We start from the raw sequence: 24537 nt of genomic DNA on the forward strand, positions 1-24537 counted from the left end.
TACCAGTCTGCTGGTCAGCTCCTCCGCCTGGCTGGGTCAAGTGTAATTTAGATGGCTCTATTACGACTGTCAATGCCGGCTATTGAGGTGTGTTTCGGGATTCTGCTGGACACTCTGTAGGTTCATTTCCTTTTGAAACTACTTGTTCCCTGGTGCATGTTGCGGAACTCTATGCTATGCTTTATGCAATTCGTTTGGCCTACAATAAGGGTTGGCATCATCTTTGGCTTGAAAGTGACATCACCTATGTGTTGTCTCTACTTCGTCATGCCGACTTATCGGCCCCCTGGGAGAAACATCAAGAGCTTATGGAGTGTCGCGCCTTGATTCGTGAAATGCATTTTTTTGTGTTGCACGTTTTTCGAGAATGTAATCAGGTTGCGGATGTGCTGGCCAACTTTGGCAGGATAAGTTTGGAGCCTCACTAGTGGGACTCACCTCCTCATTTATGTTCTAGTTATATTTGGGACAATTGTAACGGCAAAGACTTGTATCAGTTTGTTTAGTCTTACCATTTCTCTTTTTGACATTATTTGTTTTTTATTTTATTTACTTATTTTTATTGAATTGGATTCGGGTGTAGTTGTCTGAGGGGTGCTAATCCTGTTGGGATGTCTCGGACATCCATTCCTTATCCTCTACCTTTTAATAAAAAAAGTAAAGAAAAGGTAGCATTAAATTTTTGTCACGACTAACTAAAGAACAAACGTTTTTTGAAATGAATAACGATTTTTTTAAATGAATTAAATGTTTACACTTAACTAATTCGGTAAGCAATGCTTTAATGTAACTAAAAATGAATGAACAATGGCTTAACCTATCTAAATAAAAGACCTGAGGCTTAATGAACTCAAAAATTAAAGGCCAGCGACCTCTAGATGCTTTTTGTCTAATTTTTTTTATTGATTAAGTTCTTTATCTTGTAAATGGATACATTAAGCCCCATAATCTTCTAAATCCATATATCAACCCTTAATCATTTGTTTTTTAACACATTAAACGAGTCAGCTATGTGAATAATTCAAACTCTTGGTCACTATTCTTCTAAAGTAAAATAATTAAAAATTTATCTGGTGTGACAATCTATATATCAAATTGATGTGTTAAAACAATGTTATATTGATAGTTCCATTTACGGTAAATTGAGTTTGAATCACAAATATAAGTGAATAATCAAATAGAGTTTAATATGTTACCAAATAAATGATCAAGAACATAATATATATACATTTAAAATATGAATGATTTAATCAATATAAATTAAATTAATCTAGATCAATTCTCAAACATAACCGCCAATCTTCTTCTCTCTTCTTCACATCTTCGTCCAAATCCCATAATCAAATATACAGACTTTCCTTTTAGTTTTGTTCATCTACTTTAAGGAGCATGAAAAAAGTTTGTATTCCTTCCCTCCTCTTATTACTTGGTTAGGTTCTTGTGTTTCTTTATTTTGTTACTTTTTTTTAGTTTTTGTTCAAATATTTTATCAAATCTCTTTATGTGTACAAATTGTATCTACTCTCCAGTATTTTATCGTTTATACCTTTTTCGGATTTAGTAAAAGTGGAAACGATTTATCCGTAGATCAGTAAATCTAGGTGGTTGCAATAAAAAAAACGATTCAGATCCAAATGTTCGAAGTTTGGATTACAGATGTTTTTTCAACAGATTTGTTTTAGGAGAAGTACATGTTTATAACTTTTATGGATTTTTTTTTGCTTTTTGTAGTTGTTTTTATCCATTCGTGGATCTTGTATTAGCTTTAACTGGTATTTGTGTAATGTTTTATTTCTAACTATTTTTTTGTTGTATTTCTTCTTTGTTCACATAAATTTTAGATATCACAACAACTAAATAGGACACTACAAAAAAAAGGGTCTATTACGACACTTTTATAACGACGCTTTTTAGCATGTGTCTCTATATATTAAAATTTAGCCACGCTTTTGTATTTGTGTCGGTCTGTATTGTTACTTAACGACACTTTTTATTATATGTTGGCATTTTTAGAAAAGTAAGTACGCTTTTAAAAAAAGCATCGGCATTTTCTCAAAATTAAAGACGGTTTAAAATTTACGTCGTGAATGAGTGTCTCGGTATTTTTATATTTGAATATATTTATATTTTTATCCTCGTATTTAAAATTCAACCACATTTTAAAATTTGTGTCACCTTTTATAACCATTCAATGACACTTTTAATTCTTGTGACGGTAAGCATCATTATATTTTAAAAGTTAAAACGTGTTAAATTTTGTGCCTATTAAGGTTTTTTTTTTTAAATTTGAAAACACTTTTTAATTTTGTCCGCGTATTAAGAAATTCAACCATGTTTTCTTTTATTTAGGTTCAATTTTGCATTTTATTATTATAAAAAAAAATGTTGCATTTTTATTTGATTAATTTTGATATATTACAATTTTATTTGTGAAGTGTTGTAGTAGTAGTAGATTTCTTAAACTAATCTGACTTTAAATGAGTGTCGCTAACACTATAAAATAAATCGTTTTGTTTTAATTACATATGCCAAATGATTTAAAAATAAAATAAAAAAATATGGAAAGAAGGGGGAAAAGGGTTTTGGTTTGGCAGTAATTTTAGAAAGAAGTGGGAAAGGAGTTTTGTACTTATTTTTCATCTCTCTTTATCTCGCCTCTCTCTTCCTCCTTCACTGTCACGACCTAATTTCTATCGCTCTTATCTTTTTACTTCACGAACGCAGTTTCTCCATCTCTCCCACCTCTCTAATTGATTAGCGTCGTAAACCATCTCCTTACTCCAATCGAGTCAAGTGAACCTCTACTGTCTTACTCCAATTGAATCAAACAATAATTGGTAATCACTCTTCCCTCTTTACTTTCATGTGCTCTAATTATTGGAACATTTGGTTCTGCTATGTGGTTTCTGTTGCAATGGGAGGCGTTAATATTGAATTTGTGACTGGTTAGCATTTTCTACAGTTAATTGACAATAGAACTTGAATTAGCTTACCTTAATAATTAAATATATGCCGAGAGGTATGATGGAAAGGTCATTTTCTTGATAACAATGGTAGAACTCCTATATGAGCTATATGTTTAAATTGCTGCGTCTTTTTCTTTAGCAATAGCATTCTTATTGGATTTTTATTTTTGTGACTGCTTATTTTTATGCAAATGTGAATTTTCTGCAGGATTAAAATTGCATCTGGATCATTTTGGATTTGGGAACCAGAAGGAGCAACATGATAGTGCAACGGTTTTATATAAGTAAGCCACCAAAACCACTTCAGTCTCCCCTCTAGGTGTAGCACATTTATCCACAACCTCATAGATGAGTTACTTTTACATCATTTTCCCCCTTCATGTGTGATATTTCTTCTTATTTTCTTGAAATCTTAGTAGTATCAGATTTATGCTGCAATATGCTTATTCTTTTGTCATTATTTGAACAATTTTCTTACTTTAGGGATCAAAAATGCATTTTTTATACCCTAATACAGATTCACTCTTTTACCTGCTCTTGATCTGATAATAAAAGTTTGCAGATCTGTTATAATTTTGTATTAATATTATTGTTAAGTACTCTGTTGATATAGAATATACTGTTGACAAAGTGATTGCTTCTATTGCAATCTTCTACATAGCGAGTGATCCTAACCCAACATCCACACTCGATTTATAAAAATAGGTTGGTTCCAGTTTAGGGCTCATTTTGTCACTTCCACCACTGACAAGGAAGCTCTAAACGATTTTGGGCTCTTCCTTCCTTCTCAATCTGTCAATATTTTTGGTAACATCTCCTCTTCTCTTGTCTTATGCCATAACATATAATGTGGCCTTTTACAAATTTTCTTAATCTCAGTTATTCTCTTGTACTTGATAAAAGCTATATATTTCAGTGTTCATATTGTTTTCTCTTTTTGCAACATTGAACCTTGTGATCTTGAAATTTGGTGAATAATTAATAGGAAGAACATTTATGAGTGGGACAATTTATGGACTTGATGTTGTGTATATGAGAAGTTCAAGCATTCCCTCGATGTGGATATTACATTTTTCACTCTCTATGTAAAGACACTTTCTACTGTATGGTAGAATTTTCACTATATATAATTCCTCAAGAATTAATTATACATAGACATCTGATTTCTAATTAATTTCAAGTCTATGAACTATTCTCAATCTTGAATATTTATGAAAGTAAAAGTTTCCTTGAGAAATGCCTTCTATGATGTGGGAGACATTTTTTCCAGTTAGATAAGTTCTTTTGAGTAAGATTTGCTCCAAAAAGGAATTAAAACTGTGCTTTATTTGTATTTTAAGTTAGGAGATACAATTATTCTAAGCTAGAGGAGGAAGGTAGAAAATTTTCAAGTTCACCAACCAAAGAGAAAAGCAAGATTTCATCTTCCATGAACTTATAGATCAGAATCTTCTCTTCTCTCTGAATACATCACCCAATTAGCTTGGCAAGATTAGTGTGTTGTAGCTTCGCAATGAGTACAATTTCATTCCTAAATTCTTCTAAATAAGAGTGGGATTGGGACCGATGGAGAAGGCATTTTGAAGAAGTTGAAGAGCAGGAGTAAATCCTCTCTGTTTTGAAGGTATTTTCTTCACAATCATCTTTCAATTGTATTGTTGAAGCTATTTGAACTATGGCTCTTAATCTTACATCTTAATTTTATGATATTAGTTTATGGCTTAATTTGGCTTTGGGTGGAGCTGCTGCTATCGGTGCTGCAGGTGGTGCCATGGTCTTTGCCACGAATTCGTATGTTCCCGATGTTGTGTCTGCTGATTTATATAGCTACGTGGCTGGGTTCGATGATCCTACTGTTAAGAAGGAGTATATTGAACATATTGCCCAAAGGTTCGTCTTTTCATTTGTTCATAATGTGGTCTCATCCTAATTAATTCATGCAATTTAATTCATGTAAATAGGATATATGCAATTTAATTCATGTAAATAGGATATATATGTATATTTAATTCACGAGCCTTCTCCTCGAAATTTAATTCCATTTCTCTGTTTCTATGTTTTTCATCTTTTTACTTGCTTCTAAATTTTTATTTAAAAAAATATATATACTGTGTAATAGTACAATTTTGAAAGGAGATATGATCTAGTGAGATTAATAAAGTTAGAACAGAAAGTAAGCCTTTATGCTCATCTTCCAGTTGGATCAGATGTTTGTGCAAAATAGAATTTTGGGTACCAACTATTTGCTCTTTCTCTAGATCTACAATGACTCTTTTTCCCCCTTTGAAATTTTGTTAATCTTATGGATGCTAAATTTATTCCTATTTGCACAGGATTTCCAGTTTGGTAAATATGTCCCATGCATCAGCTTTCGAACACACGATGAGCCTTTCAAGGTTTTCTTTTTCTTCCTTCATTGCTTTTATAAGATTAATTGGAAATTATATGAGTCTTTCAAGGTCTTCTTTTTCTTCCTTCATTGCACTTATAAGATCAATTAGAAATTAGTTGAAATTCTTGGGGTTTTCACTCAGTAACATAGTTAGAAGAACGTAACATGTTGCTGTTGTAGAGGGAAATGCAAGGGTTCACTGAAAATATTGTTAATTTGATGAAGAGTGAGCATTTGTTTTTGTCCCAAGGATGCCTCATTATACTCTTTAGGTATATCTGTTTGAATCATATTTTCTGCTTGTTATGTTGCTATTTTGTTAGATGAAATGTCATAATGAGCTGAAAAGTTAGTAATGTATTAACATCAGTGGATTTTTTAGACTTCATTCTGTTGACAGATGCCATATGATATGTCGATGCAAAAGTTACTTCTGCCCATATATTTCTTGCCCTGGTTACTCTTGGTTCTGATCAAAATCTGGATGTAAAGTATGCTAGAATAGATGCATTTGGAGTTGTTGCGCAACAATTTAAATATGGTATAAGTATGTTAACCCTTAAGCTGCATTTACAATTTTGAAGGAACAGTAACAGTTTATATGCTCAACTCATCAAAATTGTGGTATTGCAGATTGTTGATAAAATACGTGTTGAAATGGAAGCGTTTCTCGAAGATGGATCCCATGAAGCTACTATTGGTGTTGTCCATGCACTACTGGTTGTAGTACCTCACACAACAGATAGACTTAGAGACTCTTCTTAACTAAGCTTGACAGAATATATTAGGATCATGTATTATTTTCCGTTGAGATAGTGGGGAAAAGGTTGTTTATTATATTAAGTCAAATCTCATAGAGATGTTTTTCAATAAAACTGTTGTAATATTTATTCAAGACACATATTTATGAAAATATTGTTATATCAATGACATAATAATATGCAATTGATTTGAGTAGCAAAATGTCGATGAATTTGGGACATAATGGATTTTTGTGTAGCTAAAATAGACGTTTTTAAAATTAAATGTCGTCAATATGGAGACGTTTTTAAATTAAAGTGTTGCGGTATTCAAGACACTATCAATATTTTTTGAAGCGAAATAATGACATAACAAATGTTATGTGTTGTTTACTTTGCGACACTTTATTGAAACGTAGTCGAAATTTCTGAAATTGATATGAAAAAAATTACGACGCTAAAAATGTAAGCATTGGAAACATGGTGACGCTTGTATGTGATATGTCGTCGGATTGAATTTATCTACACAATGTCTTATGCGTCGTTAAATTTAACGACACGTGATTTAGTGACGCTTACGACGACGCTTTGAAAAGCGTCGGTAAGCATTTAGAGACGCCGAAAAGTGTCGTTAAACCTCAAATTTTAGCGTCGTAATAGGCTATTTTTTTGTAGTGGGAGTTCAATATTACAAACTTCAAAGGTAACTTGATAAGGTACTCCAACATGGTTTTAATTCTAAAAACCTTAATGAATACCAAGGCGATTGGCAGATGTGCGTAATACCAAATCTCATTAATTGATTTAACAACTCTTTCCCAAGCCCATTGGTATTTCTTACAAAATTACATTTTTCGATAAAAGTTATTAATGGTAATATTTTTTCATTTCCTTATATAAGTCATTTTACGATATTTCACACAAATTAAGAAATACAATTAATACAAAATCAAATTAATAAATTTATATTGATTAACTAAAAAAAAATTATCTCACTTATCATAGTTGGATCCAAAAACTAAAGTAAAAACAGATTGAATAAACCAAAAAACAGATTGATTGGAATATTTAAAAACTGATTGAACAAAACAAAAAATTTAATGATTTGATAAAAAAACTAAAGTAAAAATTATTGAAATCCTAAAATCCTAGAATGACTTATATTTGGGGAAAAACCCAATTTGTTAGAATGCCAGGATATCCTACATAGCAATGACAATTACTTTGTCTGCTTAGTTCGAAGGCAAGGTAATGAGATGGCTCACGCGTTTGCGTAGTCCTCTCGTTTTTCATCTTGTCCTGTTTACTTTGATAATTTACCGAGTTACATTTCATTTGTAATGTGTTCGACTTGCCCCATTGAGGTTTATTAATGAAATTTGAGTTATACTTACAACTTAATCATTATTGATAATCTAATTCACTAATATTATGCAATAAATAACTATATTAATTTTTAAATCTCTAATTTTTAGGAATTGATTGTTAAAAAATGGTGGAATATCTAAGAATATCACGGAATAAATATATTAAAATCTCAAAGAATAAACAGAATCTGACTATAAATTATAAATAAAAATAAAACAAATCTCACTATATCCCTTCGCCTCCCTCTCCACAAGTTCTAAGTTAAAAATAATTATAATTATGAAGTATATAGTCAATGTTCACACAACTCGAAGGGACACAACTTAATGAGTACTACAATAAAACAATAAAAGGAGTTTCACGTTTGAGGGATTCCAAAAGACATATACATTATATAAGTAAATGTAATCTTCAATTCGATTTATAATCTTCACAGGAGCCATAGACGTTGCAGGAGAAACAAGATCACATCAGTGATTTGCATTCAACATATCCTCTCCCTTTTACCTTCAACTAAAGAAGCTATCGAGACTACTGTTTTATCACAGAGATGGCATAATCAGTGGACTCATGTTCTCGTACTTAATTTTCATTCCTCTGGTATGTCTGCTGAAAGACTCTGTACATTCATTGATCATACACTGCTTCTTCATGCCTGCTCCAAGGTCAAGAAGTTCCACATCCAATGCAAAGGTTATTACACTAAGAGGGATTCTCACATCAGTTCGAAACTCCATTTTGCAATCAGAAAAGAGATGGAGGAGCTAAACTCCAGAGTCCCTATTCAATTATGCTTCCTTGGTTAAACTCCAGACCAATTCTTGTAATTTCGTTTTCATGCCTTATGGGAAGGTAAGTTGGGGACATCTTAACTCATTGAATATAGAAAACTATAGATTGCCTCCTAAAGTAATTGAAAATATTCTAGGTGGGACTTCCTCACTTGAATCGTTGGAATTAGCGTTCAATATTCCATATGAAGAGGATATTATTGCTTCCAAATCATTGAAAAAATTGGTGCTGAACAATGTTTGGATTTATGTTATTCAAATTTCTTGTCCAAATGTTGAACAATTGACTCTTTCTGATGGTTTTCTTGCTTTGACTGAGCCTAAATTGATGAATTTCCCATCTTTAGTTTGTGCTACTCTTGATTTGATTTTGTGTTTAATGGTATATATTGAAATTTGCATGAGATTATGATCCTGCAGCAGCTTGAGCATGTGAAGGAGCTAAAATTTGGGAGACTGTTTATCAAGGTAAGGAACAAGCTTAATATTTGAATTTGAAACTAATTTAATGTTTTTGAATTCCCATTTGCAATATTGTGTTTGCATATTCTACCAGATTTTGCAACACAATTTGCTGAAATTGAATTAGCACTTGGCATTTCACATGTTCTTGAGAAATTAGTTGTAAAGCTGCCAATTTACAAGGTAAAACTATTTAGAACCAATCAAACAACAACAACAACAACAAAGCCTTAGTCCCGAAATGATATTTAGAACCAATCATAAATTTAAATTTGAGTTATCATATCATACCCGGTCGACTTGCACTCTAAACGTCTAATATGACTCTAAACTTTGAAATCGACTATTTCACCCATAAAAGTCCAGCAGTTTATGCAAGTTGAGAAAGCATAAAGGGTGTTTATGAAAGTTGAGAGGCTGCATTTGTATTCAGCCTACCAACTCTACTCGAAATCTTTTTACTTAAATTAAAAGTTAATTATGACGTTTCATGATTTTTAATTAAAAGTTAACCCTAAATCATAAACCCAAAGCCCTAAACATCCGAGTATTTCCTCGAAGTTGCTGGTATGATATGTGTTTTTCACTACTTCGTATAACTTCTTAGCCCATCCATTTGCCAATGGAAATGTTGATGGCAGAGAAATTTACCTTAAAGGGGGCCTATTGGTCTAATGTATTGCATAACAAAAGCCTAGAAAATAAAACATAAAATAAATTTTCTATGCAAAAGAAATATGATTCAAAGAAAATGCAAGAATGCATGCAATGTACTTACCATTAGAGCAAATGCACAACCTCCTATGTCAGTCATTTTCTTTTTCTTAAATTTATCAAAGTAATGGTGATCTCCACTAAGACAGCCTCTCTCCAAACAAAGTCTTTAATTTCATCAACACTTTTTACAAATTGTCCATAGATTCATACCTCCACGAGGGAAAAAGTAAATTTTCTATTAGATACAAAACAACTGTTTGAATCCTAGTATTCGAATCATTGAATTCAAGGTAATCTCTTTTAATTTTCTCAACTTTATGTTTTTTTTACTATAAAGTTGAATGTTATTGTTGGCCAATATATCAGCAACTAACCTTTATGAGTTAATTTTGTTTGTTATTAGTGGTTTTTCAGTAATTGGCAAACCAAGAATATTTATAGTACCCCTCCAAACAAAATATATTTCAACTCCTATTTTAAAAACACACATCTTCTTTGTACTATTATAATGTGAAGCAAGAGCTTCAATCCAAGGTTTGTAATGAATATGGCGAGTATTGGCCAAAGCCAGCAAGTTCTCAAAACCAGTATTTTGTAAGAACTACAGAACGTCATTACCAACATTGAAATTTTCACCAGTCTAGTTGTGTGTATAAACCAAATTCAAGCGTTTCACTACATTAATGAAACACATAACATTAACCAGATAGCAGGAACGTGGTTCTTTTCAATTGAAAACTAAAGTCTTAAAACTTTCTTGGAATGGTATTTTCTTTACTTATAAGTTTTATGACTTGAGTTTTCAATTTAAAAGAATTATATTCCTGCTATCTGATTAATGTTATGTGTTGACTTTATATAGTGAAACATTTGAATTTGGTTTATGCAAACTGGTGAAAATTTCAATACTGATAAGGACGTTCTTGAGTTCTTACAAACTACTGGTTTTGAGAACTTGTTAGCTTTGGCCAATACTCGCCATATGCATTGCAAACCTTTGATTTGAGCGCTTCACATTATTATAGTACAAAGAAAATGTTTGTTGTTAAAACAGGAGTTGAAATATATTTTGGTCTCAGGGATATTATAAATATTCTTGGTTTGCCAATTACTGGAAAGCCACTGATAACAAAAAAAGTTAACTCAAAAAAGATAGTTGCTGATATATTCTCCAACAATAACATTCAACTTTAACGTAAAAAATGTGGCATAAAGTTGAGAAAATTAAAGGAGATTGCCCCGAATAGCAATGATTTGAATATTAGGATTCGGGCAATTGTTTTATATCTAGTAGAAAATTATTCTTGTGGAGGTATGAACGCAATCTATAGACAATTTGTAAGAAATGTTGATGAAATTAAGGACTTTGCATGGGGAGAGGATGTCTTAGTGGAGATCCATCATTGCTTGGATGAATTTAAGAAGAAAGCAATTGGCATTTGAGGTTGTGCATTTGCTCTAATGGTAAGTACATTCCATGCATTCTTGCATTTTCTTTGAATCATATTTTCTTTGGCATAAGAAATTTATTTTATGTTTTATTTTCAGGCAAATACTTGGATGTTTAGGGTTTACACCTTTTAATTAAAAACCATGAAATGTCATAATTAACTTTTAATTTAAGTAGAAAGATTTCGAGTAGAGTTGGTAGGCTGAATACAAATTCAGCTCCTACAACTCGCCCCTCAACTTTCATAAACACCCTTTATGGGTTCTCAACTTGCCCATTGTGGCTGTATCTGTTGCTGGGTTGGGATGTCCCTATTTTGAGCATTTAATTGAACTAGTTATTGACAGTTGAACAGATTATCAGCTACTTAAAATTCGAGCTTATTATTTATATGCATCTTGCTAGGACTGTTACAAGTTGTTTTGATAATGATACTCTTTGTTCTTGTTGTTGCTATCTAGTTCCAGTTAAATATTAATTTGGGTTTTTTTACCCCAAATAAATATTAAGTATTTGTTTAGTCATTCAATTTATTTTTTCTTTTTAAATTGGTTTACAATTGAGAATATTTCAAGGCAATAATTTTTCATGATTTTTATTAACTAAGAATGTAACCTTTATACACAAAGAAGAGTTGTTGTTCTGTTATACAACTCTGTAATTCAAATTTAAAAAATACAACTAATTGACTAATAAGAGATAAGAGATAAAATAAACAAAGACTTCTATTCTTATCCTTCTTCTATTTGACTATCGTGATCTGTAGAGATATGCTTAACATTCTCCTTCAATCTGGCGTGGGAAGCAGAATGGACACGCAGATTGCGGAGAAAAGACTGAAATGGAGCCTTGGCCAAGGCCTTAGTAAAAATATCAGCAGGTTGTGAGGCCGAAGGAATATAACGAGTCACCAATTGTTGAACAGCAACCTTCTCACGAACAAAGTGATAATCCAAATGAATATGCTTGGATCGAGAATGAAACATAAGGTTAATGGTCATATGAAGAGCACTCAAATTATCACAGAATAGTTGAGGAGGTCGGGAAAGCTGAATTCCAAAATCACGAAGGAGATAGGTAAGCCAAGTTAACTCAGCTGTAGTAGAAGCCATCGAGCGATATTCTGCTACAGAACTAGAACGAGAAACCGTAGGCTGCTTCTTCGAGCTCCAACTAATACAATTTGCAACAATAAAAACACAAAATCCACTCGTACTATGATGAGACAAGGGACAACCAGCCCAATCAGCATCACTGAAAGCATAAAGAGAAGATGGACTAGCAGAAAGATAATGTAGACCAAAATCTGAAGTACCCTTTAAGTAACGAAGAATTCGTTTCACAGCCTTAAAATTGCCCAAGGTGGGACAAGATAAATGTTGGCAAACCTGGTTAACAGCATGAGTAATATCAGGACGTGTAAATGTTAAGTATTGGAGAGCCCCAACGATGCTCCGATAAGAAAAAGCATCAACAGAAGTAGAATCAGCTGTATGAGACTTTCCTTTTAGAGCAGCTGGTGTGGCAAAGGAGGAGCTGTCTGAAATGGCTGTTCTTTTTAAGAGAACGTTAGTATATTTGCTTTGACATAGGAAAACACCATCAGTAGTATACTTAATTTCGATGCCATGAAAATACTGAAGGTACCCAAATCTTTTATTGCAAACTCAATGCCAAGCTGATTGATTATTTGTTGAAGAAAGGCTGCATCATTACCAGCAATTAAGACATCATCCACATAAATAAGAAAAAGAACAGTCACATTAAGAGACTGAAGAATAAATAAAGAGGGATCTGCCTTGCTGCAACGAAAACCAATATGAAGTAAAAATTGAGATAAACGATCAAACCAAGCACGAGGTGCTTGTTTAAGGCCATAAAGGGATTTCTTCAACAAACAAACATGACCAGTTAGCTTAGAATCAACGAAACCAGGAGGCTGCTCCATATAGACCTTTTCTTTTAAGAACCCATGTAAAAAGGCATTTTTGTCATCCAATTGACGTAAAGTCCATCCGTGAGAAATAGCTAAAGAAATTGCTAAACGAATTGTAGTAGGTCGAACAACAGGGCTGAATGTCTCATCAAAATCAATTCCAGATACTTGGGTGAAACCACGAGTGACAAGATGAGCTTTGAATCTGTCTAGAGAACCATCTTCCTTAGTTTTAATGCGAAAAACCCATCGTGAGCCAATTATGTTTGTATTTGTTGGTCGAGGCACCAAATCCCAAGTCTGATTATCATCAAGTGCCTGAAGTTCCTCTTTCATTGCATCGACCCAACGAGAGCCTTTGAGAGCTGTCTGTAGTGTTTTTGGTTCTACAAAAGTAAAGGCATAATCACAAGCAAGAGTTGCATAATCCTTTAGATAGGATGGAGGATGGCGTTCTCGTGTCGATTTAGACAAAGCAATGGGCAACGAGGCTTGAGATGGTTCCTCGGATGAAGATGCCTCAAGATTGGCAGCATCATTATTTGCCAAGATATTAATTGCTGAAGAGGAAAGATCATTAATTTCTGTAGTAGTAGCTGAAACATTTTGCGGCAAACTAGCAGTAGACGAAGACATATCAGTGTCTATATGAGTAGCAGTGATGGGACTCTGAGCATCAGTATTTGATGAATAAATAATGGGATCAACACCATCTATAGCATGTACCAGCATTATCAGTTAGCAAATCAGCCGAAGAAGTGTCAACACTATTACCTGAAATATTAGAGGTTGAAGCACTAGAATCCAAAGAGGAAACATAATCAGATGATGGTACTGATGCAGGCACATCATTGCCCAAGCAAATAATAGATCCAGAAATATCTGATGTATTATTAGATATTGGAATAACATCATAAGAGTCACAACACCCCGGATGAGACCGACGAACATCAGAATTAACTGTAGCAGATGTGACGTTTGAAGAGGCACAAGAAAACCATTCATCTGTGGACGGATATTCAACAAGATCAAAGTTTATATCAGGCACTTTTGTTGCAATAGGTTTGCAAGGAAAAACTGCTTCATTAAATACAACATGCCGAGATATATAAACCGTCTTACTATAAGGCTCCAAGCAACGATTACCCTTGTGTAGAGGGCTATAGCCAAGAAAAATACATGGATATGTTTTCTTCGAAAATTTAGAATTGCGTTGATGTCGAAGAGAAGGAAAACACTGACACCCGAACACTCGCAAGCCACTATAATCTGGATGTCTATTGTGAATCTTGTAATAAGATGTATCATTGTGTAAAGCGGAAGAAGGAAGTCTATTAATCAGATAAACAGCTGTAGAAAATGCTTCAACCCACAATGTTAAAGGCAAATTCGCATGAAATGACATCGTTAAACCTGTTTCAACCACATGGCGATGTTTTCTTTCAGCAACTCCATTCTGCTCAGGAGTATATGGACAAGATACTTGAAGAGACACACCAAAATTAGATAAATGATTATGAAAAATAATGGAGTTAAATTCACCACCACCATCACATTGAAAAATCTTGATTTTTCTTTCAAATTGGTTCTCAACAAGCTTTTGGAATTTGATAAAGCAATCAAAAAAGTCTGATTTTCTTCTTAAACGATATAACCAAGTGAAACGAGAGAAATCATCCACAAAAATAGCATAATAGCGAAAGGATTGATTGGATGCAACGGGTGCTGGCTCCCATAAATCACATTGTATTTTATCCAATGGAAAGCTCGAAACTTTATTTGTTTTATTGAAAGGTAATTTGCAACTTTTACCCATCTGACAACTGACACAAATATTCGGTTTAGAAATCCAAAGATTAACATCAATACATTTTCTATCCTTCAATAGGGAAAGCATCTTGGTGTGAGGATGACCAAGTCGTTCATGCCATATGGAAGAAGTTGTACTGCTTTTCCTAACTGCACTCAAAGCTTCATGAAAAAATCCATCTGAGGCATAGAGCTTGCCTTTTTTTATGACGGTTGGCGATGATTAGCTTTGCCACAAATTTGACAAATAGATTTGTTACCAGAAGATTCACGAACAACATCTGATTTGGATTGATTATTGATAGCCGAGGATCCTCCGTCACTGTTGGAAGAAGGGCTGACGTTTTTGAAAGAAGGGCTGCTATTTTGGATTCTAAACTGACCAGCTGGAGCAAATCCTCGTCCTCTGGAATTGAAATTGCCACGATTTCCTCCTCCATAACGACCTCTACCACGACCTCTTTGAGAATAAAATGCTTGATTTTGATCCAGAAAGCTCCTTTCATCATTACGATGTGCTGATACAGTTTGTTCATGACCTTGGAGTGCCATTACAAACTGATTAAAAGAGGGATATGGAGGTTTGCTTAGCATAGCAGTCCGAAAATTTATGTATGTTCCACCAAGACCATTTGCAAATTGAAAGACTTTGTCTAAATCTGACACAGGCTTTTTAATAGCAGCCAAATTCACAAATAGATTTGAATTCTCGTAGAGCGAGACCCTTTCTTAATCCCCATTAAGAGATTTTTGAGACTTTGTTCTTTTTCCACTGTGTGAGGAAGGAGTTGTTCATCAAGAGATGACCAAATTTGATGAGCAGTATAATCTTCTTCATAGATTAAACTAATGACATCTTTCTTATTGTTCCAATAAGCCAAGATGTAAGAAGACCATAGTTAACCACCCAAACATTATAATCAGAATTGGCACTTTCATTTCCCTGGGCATCTCTAATTTTTTCTGCAGAATATTTGATGAGACGTGGTGATAAATACCAAGGCTCCGGATCAAAGGAATAACCTGTGAACGACATAAGAGATAGTTAGTGAGACTTAGCCTGATTGATGCCAAGCTAGAACATTGATGGAACTGTTGAATTGTGAGTGCAGATTCTTTTGCCATTGTAACGAAGAAAAGAAAATGAACAGCACGTGCAAGAGTTTATGCAGAAATAATTTTGGCTTTAACGAGTTTAAAGCTCTGATACCATGAGAATATTTCAAGGCAATAACTTTTGATGATTTTTATTAACTAAGAACGTAATCTTTATACACAAAGAAGAGTTGTTGTTCTGTTATACAACTCTGTAATTCAAATTTAAAAGATACAACTAACTGACTGATAAGAGATAAGGGTTAAAATAAACAAAGACTTCTATTCTTATCCTTCTTCTATTTGACTATCCTATGGATTAATATATTAGCTTGTTTGATTTTCTTTTTCTGCATATTGGAATTATAACTGATTTAAATATACGGTGTCTGTCTTTTTTTCAGCTGTTGTGATTATTCTTTATTGAGTTTTGCAACAATTTTTTTAGTTTTTAGCCAGTTTTAGTCATCCTAACTAAGATTATCATTTAGCCATCCTCAGCAGTACTTTATCACCATTTTGTCTGATTTGAATGGTTTTATGATGTTTTGAGTTTATATTTTACATAGTTCTGGGTAGATATGGATTATGCTTAATTTTTAAGTAATAGGATTTCATGGGATGGGTCAACCTCTGATGACTGGTGGTTAATTACAAGTTACAATTATTTAATTATTTATTGAATGATTGAGGAGCTAGTTCACGTTTTGGTTCGAGGTATAGAGTGTCAGGTATTAATATGAAGTGGAACAAACCACATGGTTTATTTTTATATTTTTCTCTATAATCAATGCAATTGGATTTAATTTTGTTAATTAAAGAATTACAACAAAAACTGTGTTATATATATTAATTAGTAATTCAAACTTGTAATTGGAATAAAAAAAACTTACAAGATGTCAAGACATTGATACCTAAAATCCTTTGACCCCAAAAATGTGAAGGAAAGTAAATTAGCACAGCACAGTCTCAAGCATTGACTCATATTTGTAAGATCATTTTTGGCATTTGAAGAATTTGAGAAAACCAAAATAAGCACGTATTTTTTAGAATTTGATAGATATACCTATAAATCTCAACTCAGGTGGACAAGCATAAGGAAGACCAATTTCTTCAAGTATCATTTGAAGTCATCCAATCTTAGAAGTTCTATTGGTAAGGGCCATGTACTCAACTTTTGTAGAAGAATGGGCAAATGTTATCTCGCATAAACTTACATGGATTATATTTTGTGACAATCTATACCTTTAAAAGAAGAAGAAAGTATTTAAGCAAATTGAAATATATATCACTTTAAATAAATGCAGGTGACTCATAAGAGAACATTAGGATACATTGATTATATTTTGTGATAAAAATATACCTGAAGGTAAGGTGATTGTACATTTAAATGTCTGTGATCCGGAAGTGACATGTCAATACTTGTTTGACCATTTTGACACAAAAAATAGCCCCACCACACAGACATCCAACCTAAAAAGACCGACAATGCTCTTTAATATTTTTCATCCCAAAAACCAACAATATTTACAACCTAACTCTTTCTGTCCCCTTTCAATCACATCCTATCTCTACCTTTTGGCTTCTCCCTATCTTTCTCCGTTGCTCCCTCTCTAAACGTTTTGCATGTGGTAGCATATTTTCTTATAAATTACAATTATGGTAGATGAACTTTATTATATTTCACACTTTGTTACCTAAATTTCAATTTGTCTTAAAAATATACATGTAAAAATGGTCACTAGACAATTTAGTACATTTTACCAATCAACGATAGGTCAATGTGAATTTGACCAATTTTAGTAAAAAATTAGAACCCACAATGCACCGGACTAACATAAAAATATGATACTACCCTTAATGTTTTTCCCTGTAAAATTCTAATTCTCTCTCTTAAAAGACATGACGACAGTATAATTGAGGTTTTTCTCTTTTTTTAAGGTTATCAACAATCATTTTATAGTGTCAAACTAAAAATTCTCATTTTAATGTTTACCCTTAATTTTATTATTTTCTAGGATATTAGAAATATTCTACATGTTACAAAAATATGTTTTTACCTTATAGATAATATTATTTAAATATATTTAAGTGTGGATATTCTTTTATTATTTCTTTCAAATGTTTTAACCAATAAATTATTACAATCAATATACAACACTAATTTCAAACTATATAATGTTTTAACTGTAGAGGGATCCTCAACTTGGATACCCAGAGGTACTTATATAGTTTATGTTTTTCTCATAAACTGAGTTTTTTATGCATTGCGGAACCATTGGTAGATTTTGGTTCTATTGATCAACGTTACTGGAATAGTTTGGGCATGGTTTTTATCACTGCAAACAATTGTGAAAGAAAGACGCTATGGTTATTCAAATCGATCAGAATTGATTACCCAATTATGGTCACCTCTTGTCACGATCAGTTCATTCTAATTAATACATGCTTCCAGAACAACAACACCACCTATGTTTTGTTTACGGTAGTGTATACACGCCCTTCAGTCCAGTTTGCCGGGAAATTGGATGTTGATTGGGGATTTCAACGCTATCATTGGTGCACATGAGAAATCTGGGAGACCGCCTGCAATAAGCAGCGTTCGCGTTTCAGATTTCTGGTCCTGATGGCTTCACGGGCTCGTTCTTTCATTCTTTCTGGAGCATTATCAGGTCGGATGTCTGCAACATGGTAAAATGGTTTTTTTAGCACGGGAATGGTAACCACATGTCTTAACTCAAATCTCTTAGCTCTGATACCAAAAGTAGAGGGGGCGCTACAAATTGAACAATACAGGCCGATCTTCATGAGCAATTTCAGTTTCAAGATAATCTCCAAGCTTCTAGCAAACAGATTAACAGTAATTGCAGGAGAAATTAACTCACAGAACCAGTTTGGCTTCATCAAGGGTCGGTCGATTCACTAGTGCATTGCAATTGCTTCAGAAGGGGTAAACATGTTATAGAAATTTTTTTTGAAGGAAACATGTGCATGAAGATTGATGTCACAAAAGCCTTTGATACCTTGGAATAGAATTTTCTGCTTGCAGTTCTGGAAGCCTTCGGCTTCTCGCTTCATTTTAGGGATTGATCCTAAATATCTTGTCATCTGCCCGAATTTCTATTCTGACGGCCAAGGGTATCTCGGGGTTTTTTTTCCTGCTCTCGTGGGGTTCGACAGGGAGATCCCCTATCTCCGATCATGTTTAGCATTACAGAAGACTTCCTGAGCCGGCTGCTTATGCACTTGGTAACTACGGGGCAGCAAACCCCTACGGCCTACTCCTCCTCAAGCATGCTACCCACTCATTTGTTATACGCAGATGAGATACTGTTGTTCTGCAAAGCTTCCATCTCAAATGCTGAAACACTTGCTTCGAGTTTTGAATTATACAGGAATCTTTCCAGTCAGTGCGTCAATTGGAAAAAATCTGAGCTTTTCTTTGGAAAACATATTACGCCTCGTAGAATTGGCAGACTGTCGGCAATCACGGGCATCCATATTGGGCAGTTACCTTTTGTGTACCTAGGGGTGCCTCTATTTGTTGGAGCACCAAAATCCACTCATTTGAAAAGAATTGCTGATAAAATTGCGAGTGCATTCGCTCGATGGAAAGGAAGCGCGCTCTCCATGGCAGGAAGATTGACACTGGTCAAAGCTGTTATCACCAGCTACTTTACACATTCATTTATGGTGTATAAATGGCCAAGGGCACTTATTAAGAAGCTTAACAGATATATCAAGAACTTTATGTGGTCTGGCTCAATTACAAGCAAGAAACTAGTTACGGTACCGTGGGCCACCTGCACTCGACCAATAAGAGAAGGCGGGCTGGGGATTAAATGTCTGGAGAGATGGAATTTGGCTCTCACTGGGAAGCTTTCTTGGGGAATCATTGCAGGTAACTCTCTCTGCTTTAACTTACTCAGGTCCAGATTTCTGAACTCGGCAGGTTTGGCTCGGAACTTACCTGCGCTTTCGTCAATATGGTGCTCGATAAAACAGTCTTATCGTCTCTTTCGTGCTAATTGCAAATGGATCCTTGGGGATTCGACGAGTATAAATTTTTGGAACACGGAATGGATTATCGCGACAGTGGCAGATCAGCTCAATCTTAGACATGCAGATCGCTTGAAAGCTAGAGAAACTGTTTTGGACTTCATGATTGATGGTACATGGCAGCTCCCCCCGTTACCCTTGATGTGTTGATCGACCTACATGTATTTGGCGACCTGCAACCGATGGAAAATTCACTGTGGCCCTATTCTATCGGTGGTTATCCATGCCTTACCAGCTGGATCCTATTCGACTGATATCGCAATCTCAGATACCATCGTCACACTCGTTCATAGCCTAGCGCGCTTTGAAAGGCAAACTGCCAACTGAAACTCACCTGCAGCGGCGCGGGATATCATTGGCTTCTCACTGTAGTCTCTGCCTCTTAAAAGGGGAATCGATTAATCACCTGCTCCTTCAGTGCGAATTTGCAGCTACCTATTGCAGACACCTTACACAAAAGGGTGGTGGACGCTCTTAGTCTCAGATTCAGTTCTCAAATCGCCGCTTTATGGCAGAGTGCAGTGACGCACGTAATCTGGGTCCTATGGAAAACTCGCAATGCTTAAATCTTTGACGGTCAGACACCAAATATCCATATCTCGCTTCGACAGCTGTGGATACAAATCCGACAAGCAGATTCACTTGGCAAAGGCAGTATTTGGAACTCTATCACGAAATTGCAGGTCCTAGATTCTCTGGTATTGCAACACCGTCTCTCACGTGCCCCTCGCATCATCCCAATTAAATGGCAGGCTCCACCCCCGGGCTGGATTAAAATTAACACGGACGCATCAGTCATGTCCGCTCCCTCGTCTGCAAGCCACGGTGGCATATTTAGGGATCACCTTGGGAAGTCAATTGGTGAGTTTGCATTCCCCTCAGACCTTCCCTTTGCGCAAATACGAGCTACAAGGAGTGATCGCAGCAATAAATCACGCGCACTCAAATGGCTGGCTGAAGATCTGGTTAGAAAGCGACTCCGCTTACGTGTTTGCGGTTCTTCGCACACGGATGAATCTAATACCCTTGCAGCTTCATTTAGTGTCACGACCCGAACCTAGCCATGACCGGCGCATAAATTAAGACTACCTTAACTTATGTTAGCCTCAAATTCAAATTACAAAATACTATTCTTTTATCTAATAAAACCTCATACTGTGATGATACAACTAAAAAGAAATATATACCATGTAATACTCAAATGTCTCCAAATACGTACAATAACAATATCTAGCTAACAATATCCTCCTTCAATATCGAACCCAAATGTCTGCGCAGCTATAGAGATCTTAATCTGAAAAATATAAAATCAACATGGTGTGAGATTTCCGTCTATGCGAGCGAAAATCTCAGTGAGTGATAATCATAGCACAACAGACGGGGAACAGACAGATATGCAGATAAGTTTCAAATTTGTTTTCAGAAGTTATCAAAACACGATGGTGCAGAGAAATCAAATAATATTGCGATATTTACTCAAATCAAGTAAGTCGAATAATAATAATAAATTACAGAAATTCTCAAAACCACGGTATAGTAACATCAAAGTGATGATATTCCACATCACCAAAGGCCAGATAACAGACATAGATGGTAGAGCTACCAGATTCAGATATAGAATGTATTCACCGATGCATGATTCTAATACAACTGACACAAAGACAAACACGTACACAGATAAAAAAAAATAACAAATAATGCAAGCCTAATATGAAGGTCAGTGAGACATGAAAACAGATACAGATAATACTGAGCACATGTACCGGTTTCAAAGTCTGTAAATTATATCTCATAATATTTTTCAAATAACTTAAATATACAGATGACAGAATTCAAATAAAATTTCAGATTTTCAATACAAACAGAAACAGATAAATCAATCGATTAACATAATTAAATATAACCTCAAAATAGTTTTACCTTTCCAAATAAAATAAATGATATAAGAAAACTAATTTATAAAAAGCCCGTTCCCAGAAGCCTACGCTCTAATGCAGAGAATATTTGACAAATAAGTTTAAGCTCAAGAAAATGTTTATCATCTAACTAGACAATGACTATTTTGAACAAATAACATTTTTAGGAAAATTCATCACAACTGTTTTAAAAGAACGAAAATAGAAAATAAATTTAAAAATCGGATCGAGCTATTTTTATCAAACTTTTTAATATTAATCATCAAAGGACCGAAAGATATTTTAAACAAAATACTTTATCAAACAGATTTCATGCCAGAGATTTCAAAATCAAACAAATAGTGTCATGAACCATAATTACCATTCACCTCGAACTCCAAATAATAGTCAGATCCAAACCTTAGTTATCAATTTTCCAATCCATCCGAACACCGTCAAATTTCCTATTCAATCAACATATTCCAACCAAAATTACTCCAAAATTTTCTATCATACTTGATAAAATCTACAAACCAAATAAAATTGAGTTAAATTAAACTATTAGGGAAACGAAGTAATTGAATTGATATAATAATTGGTATTAAAATACGATTTAGTGAAAACCATGATACTTAAAGAAAATACAATTTTCTAACACCATGAAAAACAAATACTATATATATAAATATATGGTTTTATAAAAGGACAAGAACTAGTGAGTAAATTACCTTTTGTTGTTTGAAGAATTAGATCAATTGCTTCCCAACTTGTTCAAAATCAATGAATACGGCTAAAATAAACTGTTTCGGTGAAAAGGAGAAGAACTAGATTCTTTTTTTGCAGAAAACGTTAACCTGATTTTATTTTGCAGGAAAGTTAACCTTTAAAAACTGATTTTATTTAATTATTAATTTGTTAAGAGTTCAACTAAAATAAGTAACTTAAATAATGGAGAATAAAACGGATTTAGATTATGGTTAACAAAATAAAATAATTAACCAAAACCCACTAATTTAAAAAAACCAAACACTGACATTTTTTTTGTTTCTTTTATATGTAACTTACATAGCAAATTTCAATATATAAAAGCCATACATTTATAAATTATTATAGTATAAAAAACTTAAAATTACTAATTAACATTATTTTCAAAGGCAAATAACTAAAAATATATATAATTAGATTTATTTATTTTTTGAACCATCTCTAAAATTCGGGATATTACATTTAGACTGGTAAGATTGTCTTCGAGTTCTCCCCTCAATGAGGTTTACAGTCTCTCATATCTACCGTGAAGGAAACCAGGTGGCGGACAAGCTAGCTTCCTTCGACCGAACAAGCCCGGCTCCCAGATGGTGGACAATGGGACCTGATTTCTGTAATAATTTAATTTTTACAAATGCTGGTGGCTCTTTGAGCTACATGTTCTCTTAGTTTTGGTCTTTTGTTTGCTCTTGTACGAACGTTTTTGCATTTCGTCACAAATGCGACAACAGTTGTCGCATTTCATCGCAAATGCGACAACTCTTACCGCATTTGCGATGAAATGCGGCAACTGTTGTCGCATTGTGACGAATTGCGATAAATTTCGTCACAAATGCGACAACAATGGAGAAAAATGGTGGAAAATTGAGAAAATTGAAACGATACCATTATAGATGAAGAAAGAGGCAAGACCAGCGAGAAAAGCAGGCGTATAAGCTAAAAACATACTATTTCTATGGGAAATTGAACATAATACTTCAAAAATCTCAAAAATCGCTAACGATTGATATCAGAAATCGATCCATCCATCAATAAAACAAAGGTAACTTTGTCCAAAGTAGATGAAATGGTCTAATTTGGTAAAATAGAAGCAAAGTGGGTTAGATATGCAAATGATCCCTCTTAGTTGGGCTAGATTTGTAATTATCCCTTTTATCTTTACTCCTACTTTTGGCCTTCACTTCAGCTTTAATTATATAGAATATAATTTTCTACATTTATTGCTTACAATGTGTTTTCACAATACTAATGGCATTGAAATCTGTTTTATCTCCATTTTAGTTTTCATACTAACATTTCTGCTTGTTCTGTCCATTTGCAAAAATAATGGATATGATTCCTATAGATGACCAAGTTGATTGGATGAGCATGTTGCCAGATGATGTTATTGGAAATATACAGTTATCTCCTGACATAACAAGTGGTTGCCATATCTATTTTGTCCAAAAGATGGACAAATCTTTGGCCATTAACATCAAAAATTGATTTTTGTGACTATTGGGTTGAGGACATTAAAGATGAAAGTGAATGCATGACTAAAATGATAGCCTTGAAAAATATATAGATGGAGTTATTTTTTGTCATTTAAGATTCAACATAAGAAAGTGTCATATGTCATTTCTTACTAAATAAGTTTCATCCAATGTGTATTCGTGGATTTTTGGTGTGATGACATGCAAAGTCCATGAATTATCCCTTAATTGTCTAGAATTATATGGCCCCACATATTATCAAATTTGTTGGGTGCTTTATTCCATTAAAACTTTAGTGGTTTTGGGAATTTGCGGAACCTTTGTCATTGACTTGCTTAAGTATGTATATTTTCCACGGCTTAATATCCTCGTTTGTCTAGATTTTAGTTGCTTTTTTTATTTCATCGAGATTAAGTCTCAGGATTCATTTCGGTTAAAATATCCTCGTTTGAATTCATTGAGATCAAAGATCATTATTCACTTTTATTCAAGGTATAATTTATCCTTCGTGAATTCCTCGAGACTAAATCTCAAGATTCTCTCCTATTTAAAGTAGAAAACTATTTTCAAAAGTCCAATCTGATAAGACCATGCATCTTTTGGGTTGGAGCCTATTCAAT

General features: G+C 33.9%; 1 long non-coding RNA gene across 3 annotated transcripts; it reads left to right on the plus strand.

Annotated features, from left to right (window-relative positions):
* Positions 1-2643: 2643 nt before the first annotated feature.
* Positions 2644-6196, plus strand: LOC136233570 (uncharacterized). 3 transcript variants are annotated; one of them, XR_010690904.1, is made up of 8 exons: positions 2644-2837; positions 3175-3250; positions 3672-3773; positions 4307-4590; positions 4680-4856; positions 5300-5630; positions 5741-5899; positions 5992-6196. It is a non-coding gene; the product is annotated as an uncharacterized lncRNA (long non-coding RNA). The 3 variants fall into 3 exon arrangements; XR_010690903.1 differs by having other exon boundaries at positions 5300-5362; XR_010690902.1 differs by having other exon boundaries at positions 5300-5899.
* Positions 6197-24537: the final 18341 nt, after the last annotated feature.

Source organism: Euphorbia lathyris, chromosome 6, assembly GCF_963576675.1.
Source record: "Euphorbia lathyris chromosome 6, ddEupLath1.1, whole genome shotgun sequence".
NCBI classification, from domain to species: domain Eukaryota; kingdom Viridiplantae; phylum Streptophyta; class Magnoliopsida; order Malpighiales; family Euphorbiaceae; genus Euphorbia; species Euphorbia lathyris.